General features: G+C 40.7%; 1 long non-coding RNA gene across 2 annotated transcripts in view; it reads right to left on the bottom strand.

The window, feature by feature from the left end:
* LOC110352082 (uncharacterized) overlaps nt 1-13663 on the bottom strand; it is a 47223-nt gene that overhangs the window by 18014 nt on the left and 15546 nt on the right. For both annotated transcript variants that reach the window (XR_005265644.2, XR_005265645.2), the window contains one exon: nt 7784-13270. This is a non-coding gene — a long non-coding RNA (uncharacterized lncRNA). The remainder of the gene's footprint in view (nt 1-7783; nt 13271-13663) is intronic.

Below are 13663 nucleotides of genomic sequence, written 5' to 3'. Positions count from 1 at the left end.
TTACTGTATTTATAGCACCTTTCTCCTTGTTTCCTAACACTCCTTGGTGGTTGTAATTCATTTAGCACAGCAACCTTTCTGCCCTACATGCTTATTTTATTCCTTGATCTCATCCTCAGTAATGTGACCTCATTCTCCTTTTTTAAATGATTCTTTTGGGACTCCTATCCTTATCCTACCCTCTGGCTATCTGCAGAGGGTAGAGGTGGATCTTCTACCATGAGCTTTGTAGCCTGGCTTGAGCGCTTGCCACCCACAAGCGGAGCTGCAGCTCCTCACCTCCAGCCACACAGAACAAACCTGCCGAGTTGTGGGAGCTCACTCAAATGGGGGCAATACAGGTCTTTATCAACCACACAGCACCCACATCACTCCCAGCCCTCCCAGCACCCACAGACAGGGCTGTGACCCATATCTGAGCCATATCAGGGATATGGTAGATGAAAGCCTCTTATCCACATCCCATGTCGCTGACATGCTTTGACAGCAACGGGTGGGAAATGGTGGGCTCCCTCGTCCATTCCTCATTTCCAGCAGCAAAGGACAGGGGAGCATCCAGAGGGAGGAGGACAGGGCTCTACAGAAACATCTCAGCTCCCCATTACCAAGGGGAAGCCATGGCAATTTCCCTCCAGTTTTAAAGTCTGTTGGACACCTTAGCATCAGCTAGAGGCTTATTTGGTCATATTCTGCAGCAGAGATGAGCATTTGCATGTGCAGAGCCTCTGTGGCAAGGTTAAAAGGAGGCAACCTTCTCTCCTCCCCACTTCCTACTGCACACAGGAACTGACACCTCCCAAAACCACCTCTAGAAAGTCTGCAGTGAATTAACATTGCCCTGGCAAAAAAATAAAGCTGTTAAAAACGTTTATATCTTTAAAACATCTATCCCCTTTGGCAAAAACATCTGATATAAAAAGCAAAAGCAATCACACAGTACAGATAACCTGAATAGAAGTGCAGGGGATATTCTGTCCTGCTGCCTGACAAAAAGAAGTTTGCCCACATTTAACTTCCCAAAATCTTTATTTGTTCCTGCTATGATGCACAGCACCACTGCTCCCACACGAAAATCCCTGTGCTTTGCTGTACCCATCAGCAGGCAGAAATACCTGTTGAGTGGTGGTGGGGTCCAATAACCCTGCCCCCAAAATTCAGACAAAGGTAGGACACCAAAGACTTCTTGTGTCCCATTTGGACTTGGTGAAAACAAGAGTGACTCTGCCAAGAGCTGACTCGGTCTCATCAAGAAGCTTTCCCCCTCAGCAAAAGATGCCAAATAATTTGCAAAATGCTTGCAGTTGCATTGATACATGGTGACTCTTCTGGACGAGGATGCTTTTGGGGTACTACCTAATCCCAGCATGTGGGGTGCATAACTAACCCCATCCTCTTCAAAAGCCTTCTTCTCTGAGATTGCAAGGATTTGGCATTCAGCAGCTGAGGGAAAAGATATCTGTTGTGATTTCTGAACCAGCAGCCCAGGGTGTTTCATTTCAGCATACCCGGAGGCCAACAACTCCAGAGAGTCATCTCCTTTATTTAGAGACCACAAACATTGCAGGGCTAAGAGAAGAAGTCAAGAAGCCTCACAGGCTGCTCTTCCAAACTTCCTAGATGAAAAACTGATTTTTAAATATTTTGAAGAAGCATTTTAACACTCGCTTACTCGCACATATGTCTAGTGCAGCAGAGCATCAGTTATAATATCACAGAAGCACTCTCCTATTGCCATATCTATAAACGTTCTCAAACCTCTCTTTATCATGGAAAGGATGCTTTTTGTTGTTTATACCTTAATACTTTAAATTCGTGTAGACTGCAAGGAGCATCCCAAAGTCATCCTAGAGCTGCCTGCAGTCAGCCCAGGAGGAGATCAGTGGGGCTGGTTTATTTTCCAGCCCGCAGCTGATCCAGGCCCTTGTTGCTGCCGATCTCACCCCATCCGACCCCGGGGGGAAGCAGCCTGGCCCCAGCAGCTCCATATCAGGTTGTGTGAATGCAAGCTAAATGCAGTAAGCAGCCCTAATTAATGCTCCTCATGTTTATTTGACTCACCGAAGATACGCGTCAATCTAAGTAGTAAATCTCATCGTTGCATAGGAACTATAGGGATCAGTTCATTCCCAAATGTGTCCTGGATAGAGCCCAAGATATCTAATACTGTGGGGAAAACACATATTGAGTGTCAAATTAAAGCAACAGCAGCTCTGCAACAAATGGCAACTTCCTCCTGGAGGAGTCAAAGATGGCTGTACGTGCTGGTGCTTTCAAATGTACTTTCGGAGTATTAATAGAGCTGATCTGTTTAAAATAGTTCCTCTCATTCCAGTTCCTGCTTTAACTCATACCCAACTGCAAAACAGACTGCGGCTTTTCCTGCTAATACGCTCCCTCGCAAATCACAGCCATGCACAGGTTCCCTCTCAGTATTTTCAATTTACTTTTTTAATGGGAGACAAATGTGTCTGATTTACTGACTGCCTAATGAGTCTTGAAGACTTTCCAGGCGTGCAATGGGACGGTGCTTATTACAGCTGCTTGCACGTTGTCTTATTTGCTTACTGTCTGTACACTAACATCTACATCAGAATATTAGGTAAAAAAATAGAAACTTCAGTGGGAGTATTCCCGTTCACACTTGACAAGAGTCAGAAACCAGCACATCAAACTGACAAGTTATACACGTAAACAATTGCTTCACTTTCATAGTTGTGGAGCAGCTCCTGCTATCTGGCTTCCCATCGTGAGCCTCCTGCAGAAGCACATCAAGGGTCTGATCGTGCCAAATTCAGGTCTAGGTTCAAGCACCTAGGGTTTATTACTGATTATACAGAGGGACTCATTGTTTTTGTGGCCATGTGAAGGGAAGATATCTCTTAATGGATTTGTTCATGCATTTGGGGGTTGGATTTATTTATTTATTTTATTATTTTTAGGGTGATAACTCCATTAGTTGCCTCCAGCGCAGTCTTGCAGACCTAAATATTTGTATTACCACCTGCTTTTCCACCTGCTCTCAGCCACTGGGCCAGGGGTGGGAAATGTGGCTTGAGGCCTGGGGACAAGAGAAAACACAGCAAGGAAATGACATGAGAGGAGAGCCTGGGGCAAGGATGCTCAGGGCATGAGAGCAGCTGGAGGAGATGAGGGACAGCCAGGGTAAGAGTCATGGGCAGGGGTTGAGGGGGCTGTAAAAATAGAATGTAGAATATAGAATTTTGATTAGGGTATGAGCAGGTTTTCAAATCTCTTGCTGTTCTTCTCCCTTTTTTCACAAAGGGGTTTATGGGGTGCTAGCATTTGTATGGGCTGTGGGTACGTGGCTGTGCACACTGCAGAGTGCCTTTGGCAACAAAGAGCCAGATGCAGTGGGTTTTATCAGTCGGATAGAGTTTGGGGAAATAAAGAAAAAAGAAAAAAAAAAAAAAACACACAACAAAATAGATGGTCATTGGAATAGAAATAAAAAGAGAAATTGTACATTGACCCTGAGCTCATCTGACCGAAAAAAGGAATAAATCCCTCATTTTTCCTGCATAAAAACCTATGCCATTTTCTAGAGACTCAGAGGCCTTAGATCTTACTGCTTTGTCTTTCCTACTGCTAGTAGGGCATTCAACCTTAAGAAAACCATTAAGAATATGTTTTCCCAGGGTATCCCAGGCTTTTTACTATTCAATAGCAGGAAAAAAAAAAATGAATTAATATTATTCTGTTGGTTTCACAAGCTGAGAGAGGACTTAAGGATTTTCCCCTTTTAGAAAAATTTTACTTTGCAAGTCTCAACTGTACCATATTAACCACATTTGCTGCAGAATAACCCCTTTAAAGTTTAGCATGCATTTGAAATACACAGGCATGCCAGATGAAAACCAGCAGTATGAAATTAGTGCATCAAGAGAGAAAGGCAAGGATCCGACCCAATCCTCTCAAGCCGGCCGCTGTGCATGTGTGCTTTCCACTTTACTCACAGCGCCCTTGATTTCTCAGGCTGTTTTGAAAGACAAAAAGAAAGTTGGTAATCATACACCGACAGATGGTTCCTTGGTTAGTTGCTCTTTATTTAGAGTGAAGCAACTGCGATTCATCAGCTTTTGATATATATATATATACACACACATATATATATGGTTACATATATATATATGGCTGCATCATGGTGAACTTCCAACTCAAATCTATTTCTAAGAAATACTGAGCAGCAAAAGATCTATTAATAACAAACCCTGGGCTGACTGACAACACACATATTCCATTGTTCATGATGCCTTCATCCAATTTTGTTTCACTTTTCTGTGACAGAGATGTCTAGAAAGTTTTCCAGTCAATGCCACATTAAATGTACTGCTTTTAACACCTATAATTAGGAATTAAATATTTCTTTCTTATTTTTGAACTGTTTTTCTTTAACTTCACCTTAATTGCAAATTGATAGCAAGGGAACAGTTTGGTGTTTATTTTGATCCTAAACATTTTGCAGTTGTTACTTTGGGGCAAACATTATTTTTTTTAGCACCTACCCGTATGCACATCAGAGTTAAGCTGCATCAGTGAACAGTCTTTTTGAATGGAAATTTACAACACTCCATATGCACTTAAAGTCAAGAATGTCCCTAATAACTTGACTAGATGGAGGCTTGAATTGAAAATTTGGCCCATTGCCTTGATGCTGAGAAAGTGTCTCTCTGCAGTAAATAGAGAAAGTATGTTACAGTCCAGCTCATGCCTAAGGCTGCACTTTCCTTTTGACCCTTTTGCATTGATGTAGGAATTCATTGCACATTTTAGAGCCACAAGAACAGCGATTTTTCCATGATACCCTAATTAGAGGAAAATTCAATTTAAAACAAACATATAAATTAAAAAAATAAATCAGAGACTCTTTGGGGGCTTCTGTTTCATGTTTCCTACCTTAGCAGACATCAGTACAGACCTGCCCTAGAATTTGTGAATGCAAACAAGTGCCCGCATGAAGCAGTGCCCAAGTTTTCTTTTACAGATGTGAAGAATGCTTTTACTGATTGTTGCTGTTTTTTTTTTTCCTAGCAACACAAACTGTGACCTAAAATCAGAACTAGTCACTGTTTCAGGTACTGAAGTGGATTGAAGGAAAAAAGATTACAATTTTGACTTTTAAAGAATACATTAAAAATATTTAAGATTTGAAAAACAGGGAACCATCTCTATATTCAGCTACCACAAATAACTTAATATATGTGTGATTATTTAACTTTAAAGAATTCCTCTGAATTTTGTAAGGGAAAATCCCGAAGATCTCTAATATCCAATATAATATCTTTAATCCTAAAAAAATCTGATCCAGGCATGCTCTAAATTCTGTTATACTTGGGCCTGACATTTTGGGTTAGTCCACTACAAATCTGTGAAATTCAGATCTACCTCAAAACCAGTCCGTAGTTATAGGGATCAAAGCTCAATTCAATACCATTTCCAGGTCAATCAGCATTATGCAAGTTTATTTATTTATTTATTTATTTAACTCTTCACTTTTTTCTCAGGTTATTACCACTACCAAGTGTCTGCCTCAATGTTCATTCTATAATGTGGAAAATGAGGGGAACCCTTTCTCACAGGTGTTTCATGGATATACCACATTCCTTGCCTTCTAGCCTAAAAATGTATGTATTGATTTTCTCTGAGGAGCGCCATATTGGCACTAGACAGGATTGCTGGCATGAATGACTCACTGCCTTGCAAACCATGTCTTCCTTGTCTTCCTTTTGCATAAAACTCCCTTCTTATTCATGTAAATCAGCAGACAAATGGGCATTTCTTCTGGTGTTGTGTTCCCAGTTCACCTGCCATGCCTTGAGCCTGCCCAAGCGCTGCTGAAAGGCACTAGGCTGATGCCACTTTTAAGATGTCACAAGGACATGCAATGGGAGGTCCCTTAGACACAATTATCCAGAGGCTTGGACCAGTGATTTCAAGGATTTATTTTGGAGACTTCTCCCCACAGGAGAGCTCGGTGTAGGCCCTTTGGTCCAGCCAGGAGGGCAGTCCTTCCCTGTCTCCTTGCCATGAGAACCAGGCCCATCCTCAGTGCTGGGCCCTGCAGGCACCTTCCTCCTTCCCTGGCTCTGCCGACCCCCTGGCCGCTGTTCTCCTCCTCCTCCTCCCCTCCTTGGCACAGACCTGAAACCCCTACGGGTCACACAGTGGGCAATGAGATTAGGGCCCGGATTTGTAAAGATGATGCCTTTTTAGACAGCTTAACAGGCCAGATGCTCAGTTGAGGCTCAGGCCATCTGTCTACTCAGGGCCTACCTGTACCAAACAGGTTAGTGCCAGCAGAGCAGTTAAGAGAGGGGGGGGAGATGATCACAAACCCCAAACCCAGATACTCAGAGATGCAGAAGGACTTCCTGACATGGAGCATGTGGAAGAGAAAATGGGAGACGGCACTCATGGCTGATATTGTAAGAGGGAGACAATCCCAACTGCTCGCATGCCGAAGGACTTCATCCCTCTTTCAGCACATATAAAGGAGTCCAAGCATCAGTAAAAGGCATGATTATAATAACTTTAAAACCCTTTGCACTGCCAGAGTAGTGTGAACTGAGCCTCCCCTCTAAATGAGAGGCAGGGCTGGTCTCCAAAGCCAGCTGTTCCTTTAGTGCAGTGATCTGTCTCCATGCTTGCTGATAAGCAGTCTGTGCCCCGTGACTTATAATAAAAGGGAACGATGGTCCCCGAACAAACCCAGAGAAGAGGTATTGATTTGCAAATAGTTTAAAAGAATATTCAAGGGTCATGAGCTGACCCTTTTTCAGCGCTGACATTTTATATCAGGGAGGATCCTATTGAGATGGGAATTCATATCCTAGACATTGTTTTGTCTTGTTTCATAAATAAGTTGAATAGCTTAATTGATTGACACCCACTGCACTTTCCCAGCTTCCTCAAGCTCAAAAGTACACTGCTGTTTTCTGCCATAAATAATATGAACTTTCAATCAGTTGCCAGGCACAAAAAAGAACTGAAAATTCTTCATACAATAGCTGCAATCTGGCATATGAGGCACTGCAGGTCTAAAAAGGAGAGCGGTATTTGATATCACCAGGTATTCATTTTCTTCCTGTGGCAGCAATAGCATTTTCCAACCCAAGCGACCTAAACCCTAAACAAGAAATACCCAGGGGCCCCTGCAGGGAGGAAGGCTATTTTGTCTCAGCATTTGTGTGTGTCCCAGGGCACTGGAAAACTGGTTTGCAATCCTGTGAACATAACACAGAGAAGGACGTGCCGGACCACCAAATACAGTCCCTTAGAGGTGCCAGTGCTGCATCCCCTCGTCCCTTCTGGACTCTGATCCAACTCTGTCTCAAACCAAGCAATGTTATTTGCCCCCAAAATCCTCATTTGTCTCCAAATTTCCTTTGGTAGTTACAAGCCTCCTAATTTCCAGTCTATGCTTATTCATGAGATCATGAATTAACGTTAATTAGTTAATTGAGATCAACCTGTTTTCATGGCAGGTTTATTCTCTTACTTAAATAGCTCTTTTCCTCCCTGGGTATTTAGCTTGCCTGATGGATTTTCATTTCTCCTCCTCAGCCTTGGTTTCATAAAGGGAAATAAGCCACACACTTTGAGTCTTTTTAAGACAATTGAATGATCTTGTCAGCAATTCTGGTGACTTTTGGTGAGCCCTTGGGTAACCTAAAAGCCCAAGTTTTCAAAAACTAGGCACAAAAGTGAGTTAGAAAGTGTCAAAGATTTCCTCTTGAGGGAGAAAGGTGTGGATGTAAGTGCTTACCTTTAGCTGCGCAGCTTGGAAAATGTAAGCTTCTAACCTCCCTGTGCTTTAATTTCCTCATCTGTAAAACAGAACAGAAACCACAGGCCTCAAAAGGTAGTAAATAAGGTTTCCAAAATATTCTGATATCTTTAAAAGAAAGGTTCAGTTCTAAATGCAAAATCTTTATGTCTGTTGTTTATGTCTTGCTACTTCTTAAGGTCTGCAAACCCTGTGGAGGCAGCACAGAGCCACACTAAAGCCAAGGGAATCCTTCCCTATTGATTACAGTGGAAAACTTGTGTGCAAGAAGTTACAGACAGGGTGACAGGCATCAGTTATTAAGGCACAGCAATAAAAACTTGGAGAGAAAGAACACTGATATAAACTATTGCAAGGCTAAATGCTAAGATCAGGGTTTTTTTTCTTTCTTTTTTCTTTTTCTTTTTTTTTTCTTCTTCTTTAGAAGCAGCAGCAAACAGTTAAGTCCATTTTTCATGCTTTCAGAAGAAATGTCCCCAAGGATGACCACCATACACATCTTCATCTGTAATTAATAAATGCTTGGAAGGACACTTTCCCACTCAACATATGAAATTATAGATGATCCCTTAATTCCCTAGACATTTGCAAGCCTTGTCTTGTCAGAATTGAATTTACTACAGCTGATTACCCTGAGAATGCACTGACCTTCTTAGCTCCTGCTGTGGTCTTTATTTTTTCCATGGCAGATAATATGGGGACCAGAAACTGGGGACTTAGTAGTAGGGATTATGTGATACTAATGAGACAAAGCTTATTGTTGATGTTAACTGTTATTACCACTAAAAAAAGTACACAACTCCAGACAGATGGACTTCACTTTGTTACACCAGGAGGGAGCAAATGCATTTTGACAGCAGCAGCATCTATTTAAAATCTGGATCACATCTGGTGCCTCTCTGAGGCAGACCATATCTGATCAATCAGAATTATGGCTCTTCAGTCTCCAGATGAGTTAGAAGAAATTCATTATCTGTTTTGAAGCCTGCTTCTCTTTCATCTATTAAAAATGAAATAAGATTCATTGTCACTGGATCCATTTAGCTACTGAAAGAAAAAAAAATGGACAGTAATTAAACTAACTAGCAGGCTCCACATCTGAAGACATGATTAATTCTTTGAAACACTGTGCATGTACATACTTGGCTCTCACTAGGCTTCAGTCTTAAACAGTTTCTTAGCTGACAAAACACTCTAAGACTGTATCTCAATATCCGGTTATTTGATGAAGTCTTGGGAACCCCCGTGTGAATTTCTTCAGGCTCTGGCAGAGGTTGATATCTGCCATTCAGTCACATTTATCCCTTGACTGGGCATGAAGCTTGGGAGATATCACCTTGGGGACGGCGATGTCCCCATGGTGCCCCCAAGGATGTTCTGGCCATCCTGTGTAACCCCTTCTAAACAAACAGTTTTGAATGCTGAAAACTGATGCTGAAATGCTGGGAAATCTTCCACACATAAGAGATCTGCTGAATTAATACATTCCAAAAGATGGTGACAGCCTTGGTTAATGAATGACTAAAAGTAGAATGTAAAGGGATAAATCCTGCTCTCTGTCACTTTAATTTCTTTGTATGACTTTTCTGATTACAGAGGGATTTTCTTTCATATTACTGTTGATGATAACAAGGGTCACAGTCATGAGTTAGCCCCTGAAATTCTTGTTATTGCTTCCCTCTTTACCATGTGTTTTCTCTGGGGTCTGCAAGAGCATAGCTTAGAGAAAAGCTTTTTAAGAGCAATGGAGTTTTATTTCTTTCATGTACAATTTTTAAAATAAAATATTGAAAATATAAGGCATTTTATAGTTATCAAGCTTAGGGGTGGTAAAAGAACAAAATGGTATTTTAGGGAAAAGGAATCTCCGAGTTTAGGTTCAAAATTTTAACCTTTAAAGAACAGGTTAAAATGCTCATCAACAATTGTGAAATGTTTTTCAAAATTCATTGTCAATTTGCTATTTTCACCTATTTGTGCTAATGAAACCCAGAGAAAACATGTCCCTGAGTGTCCCTACGTTCCTGAGTAGGGGTGAGGGCAGTGACTGTAACCTTTCAGCAGAGGATCAGGTGTGCAAAGGAGACCATGGCTGGCATTTCCTGTCAAACTAAGCTTAAATTTCTTCTGTAGCAGTGACGGCTCAAAAGCAAATGCTTTTGAATACTTATGGGTCATGTCCAAACGGGTAAAAAGAAGGTTATAATAGCTGCCTCACCAAACTGCTAAACCACCCTCTAAATCAGGTGGGGCAGTTCCAAAACCATTTATCTGTCATGCACACAGTAATGTCATGGAAGCTTCACTCTGAACGACATATCAAAAATGTCCTTCCAGCAGTACTAACTGTTCTGGAATTTCTACAAATAGTGGATGACAATTTTCTAACCAAGAAGTAAAAGTTAGTGGTAATGAAGGTGGAAGTGATTATGTTTGATTCCTGTCCAAGACAGTTAAAAACACAAGGCATTTCAAGACAGCCAGTTTCACAAAGCTGTATCAAGTACAAGCCAGCTGTAAGGAAAGATTGAAGACTAAAATGCAATGACTGTTTTGTGTAGCTTATTTATTTTTTTTTTACCTGGATGTAAAAAGAACTAAACAAGAACAACAAAAATAAACTAAATGTGTAAGCAAGAAAAAATACTGACATGGTTCAAAACCAAGCTAAGCTAGAAAGGGATGATTACTAGTAAAGATGAATGGCTGGTTGGGTGGATGTTTAGAACATAGATGTTGTAAACACTGAAAATACATTAAAATCTTGGAGCTATAGAAAACTACTAAAAAAAGCAAAGGGATACAGGATTACACATATGACCAAAGAAAAAGTAAGATGTCTGAGAGCATTAGAAACAATTGTAACCCTACCAATCCTATTAGCCCATGAATACTAAGAACATATACACTAAGAACATCATGAATACTAAGAACATCAGAATAGTCAGTAATAATACAGAAAGTCCAAAGTGTTCAGCAAGTACATCCATTCTTTGTCTGGGAGAAAAACAGACATTGTATTCATCTCATAAGGAAAGGATGAACATTTTTGATTCTAGCCATAATCAACACTGATGTAAAACAGTGACTACTACAGTAACATGTTCATATGAGTACATCCAGATACCTTGCAGCAGGATTGCTAGAAGAGCAGGTTAGGAAGCTCTTCTGGAGGCTGATTTTAATCACTCATGTCCAGAAGTGGCAGAAATTTGAGAAAGCAAATATCATGGGGTTGTGTGGACATGGTAAAGGAGATGATCAAATAAGTATAAGTCTGTCAGCCTGACACTTACTGAGGGTAAGAATAACAGAAAATTTGATACAAGATTTAACTGCTAAAGAAATGTGTTGTTTTTTTTTTTTGTTGTTGTTGTTGTTGTTTTGTTTTTTTGTTTTATTTTTGCATTTATGGAAAACTGAGCTTCTAAAAGTTTCTATCCTTTTAATGGAATTTCAGGTTTGCTTGACAAAGGTCCTAATTCCATAAATGCAGATTGTTTTCAAGCATAGTTTAGTGAAACCTCTCAGCAGTATCCATACCCAAAAACTTAATCATTGCAAAAGAGAGAGACAGACAGGACCGACTGCTTTCATTTGTTCTCATCTTCAGAAAGGATGCGAAATATTCAGCTTTATCCCCCAGAAAAATAAATATTTGTGGGTAGGAAAATGTGACACAAAATTCAGTCTTATGTTCCTTGAAATAAATATTTCTTATCAAACTTAGAAGGATGGAGGAGGTCCATTGGAGATGACTAGCTCTAATGTGTAAATTTTGAGTTAGCTGTGGTGATGCAGTAATGGGTTTTTGTCAGTATCGTATTTTAGGAGTGGTATAAAGCCTTGAAGCAGTGTGATCCAGAGCAGCTGCAGAAATCCATAGTTGATATGAGATACTCTTCTCCCCTCTATTTTTATGCACGCTTAGATAATTAAACTCCAAAATGAAGAAATAAAGCATCTGTGAAAAAGTATAAAAGAAACTGCCAACCTCATCTAATCTCTACTGAAGTCAGAAACAGCCATGAAGCATGGGCTCTGTAAATCACTGAAGCATATTTTTTCCCCAAATCTGTAATTTCTTCATTGAAATAAAGCACATTGGATTCCTTGAGGTGAAGAGACAAATTCTCGTTTTGTCCTGAACCTTCTGAAATACTTGGCACACACTTTCAGTTTCCAAACCATCACACTTGCTTTAAAATTGACCCTGTTTGGAGAAGTGAGGTTGAACTCACAGATCAGAACATGGGAATGTACAGGGGTATCCAAATTCTCACTGTGTTCAGTGGAAATGCAATCAATGCCATCACTGAAATCTGATGTGCCCCTTGACTCTTTTTTTGAAGGAAGGAAAATGAGACCATTCTCCCAAATGCTGTGTGTCCCCTTCCAGCTTCAGCCAAGAAATAACAATGCTTCCAAATCAAGCTTGCAGGGGATGCAAATCCCTTGCACCATGACAGTCCTCCCCAAAAAGCCAGACCATAGCCACCTCTGTCTTGCAACACAGAGCTAAGAAATGACCAGCAGTTTTGCTCAGATCACACAAGCCTTAAACTCTGGTGGAAACCCCCAAAGCATGAACAGAGTGGGAAGGGCATGGGACAAGAACCAAAGGTGGGAATGCACATTTGCATCAGGTCTCTGACAACCAAGATATGCTGCCAAATGACTGTTTATAGTTACTCCACTATCACAACATGATTTGCAATATTCCAGAACATACACAAAACAGACTCCAAACCGAGGCTATACCCTGCAGCACCACCTCCAGTGCTAGAAATACTTTCCAAACCTGCTGCTTTCACACCCAAACCAATGTCTGTTTAATAAACACTGCAGGGAGAAAAAAATACAGACCCTGGAGTTTCGTCTGCAATTAGAGAGTACCTTCTGGTTTGTCAGCAGTCAGTTGTTTCTCTTTGAGGACTGTCAAGCACTTTGAGATGAGATGTGTTTCTTGGGTGTTCTCATTTGGGACAACATCACAATGTGGGTGAACAATAATTTTAAAAAGCAATCAGAAAACCTGATTTATGTGCTGAATAAGAAAAAAACTCATGGTGGAACTCAGACACAAGATTATCTTGTTCATACATACGGCATAAGCACATTTCCATCCTAGTTTGTGTTTGTATTTTTAGTGCTAATTACATTTAGTTAGACAACACAAGGAGATTTTTAAGCGTGTTGATAGTCTTTTTGCTTTGCAAGCCATGCCAGTTGTCAATTATTAGCACCTCACAGTCTTCAGATCTTTACCTCTGACATTTTTCTTCAAAGCCTTTTATTTCAGATTCTTTGGATACTCCTCAGAGCCCTACCCAGTCCTCCTGCTTGAACGTCATTCGCTCACCTTCACATGTTGAGCATTAAGCCGCTTGTTGATTTACTTAACAATACTGCCTTGGAAGATCCCAAGATGCTTGTCATCACGATGTTTGGTAATGTAAGTACGCCCTAGACGAAAAATGAATGGTTTTGGTTTTGTTTTCCCCAATGAAATGTTGCATTCTTACTGAAAATTTTCTGCAAATAAACTTATTGAAACTAAAAGTCTAGCATTTTTATGACTTTCCAAAAAAAAAAGCTTCTAAGCCTAAATATATCAAAGAAAGACCCTGAACCAGAGCAAGAGTGCAACAAAACATTTTAGTCCCAATTCCTAAAAGCAAGTCAAAATTAAGGATCTTGGCAGGAATCAAGGTTTCTCCGGCTGAATTTTGGTAACCTGAGAACTTTTATAAACCTGGCGCAAAGCCTTCACCAGCCAAATCATCCTATAAAAGAAGAGCCCCTTCCCCAGGACCCTCCCTGCAGCTCTGTTTGCCATCAGCTGAGGACATGTCCTGC

This window comes from Anas platyrhynchos, chromosome 4 (genome assembly GCF_047663525.1).
Source record: "Anas platyrhynchos isolate ZD024472 breed Pekin duck chromosome 4, IASCAAS_PekinDuck_T2T, whole genome shotgun sequence".
Lineage (NCBI taxonomy): Eukaryota > Metazoa > Chordata > Aves > Anseriformes > Anatidae > Anas > Anas platyrhynchos.
The sequence above is the reverse complement of the archived record's forward strand: the minus strand, read 5'-3'. Positions and strand labels throughout refer to the sequence as shown.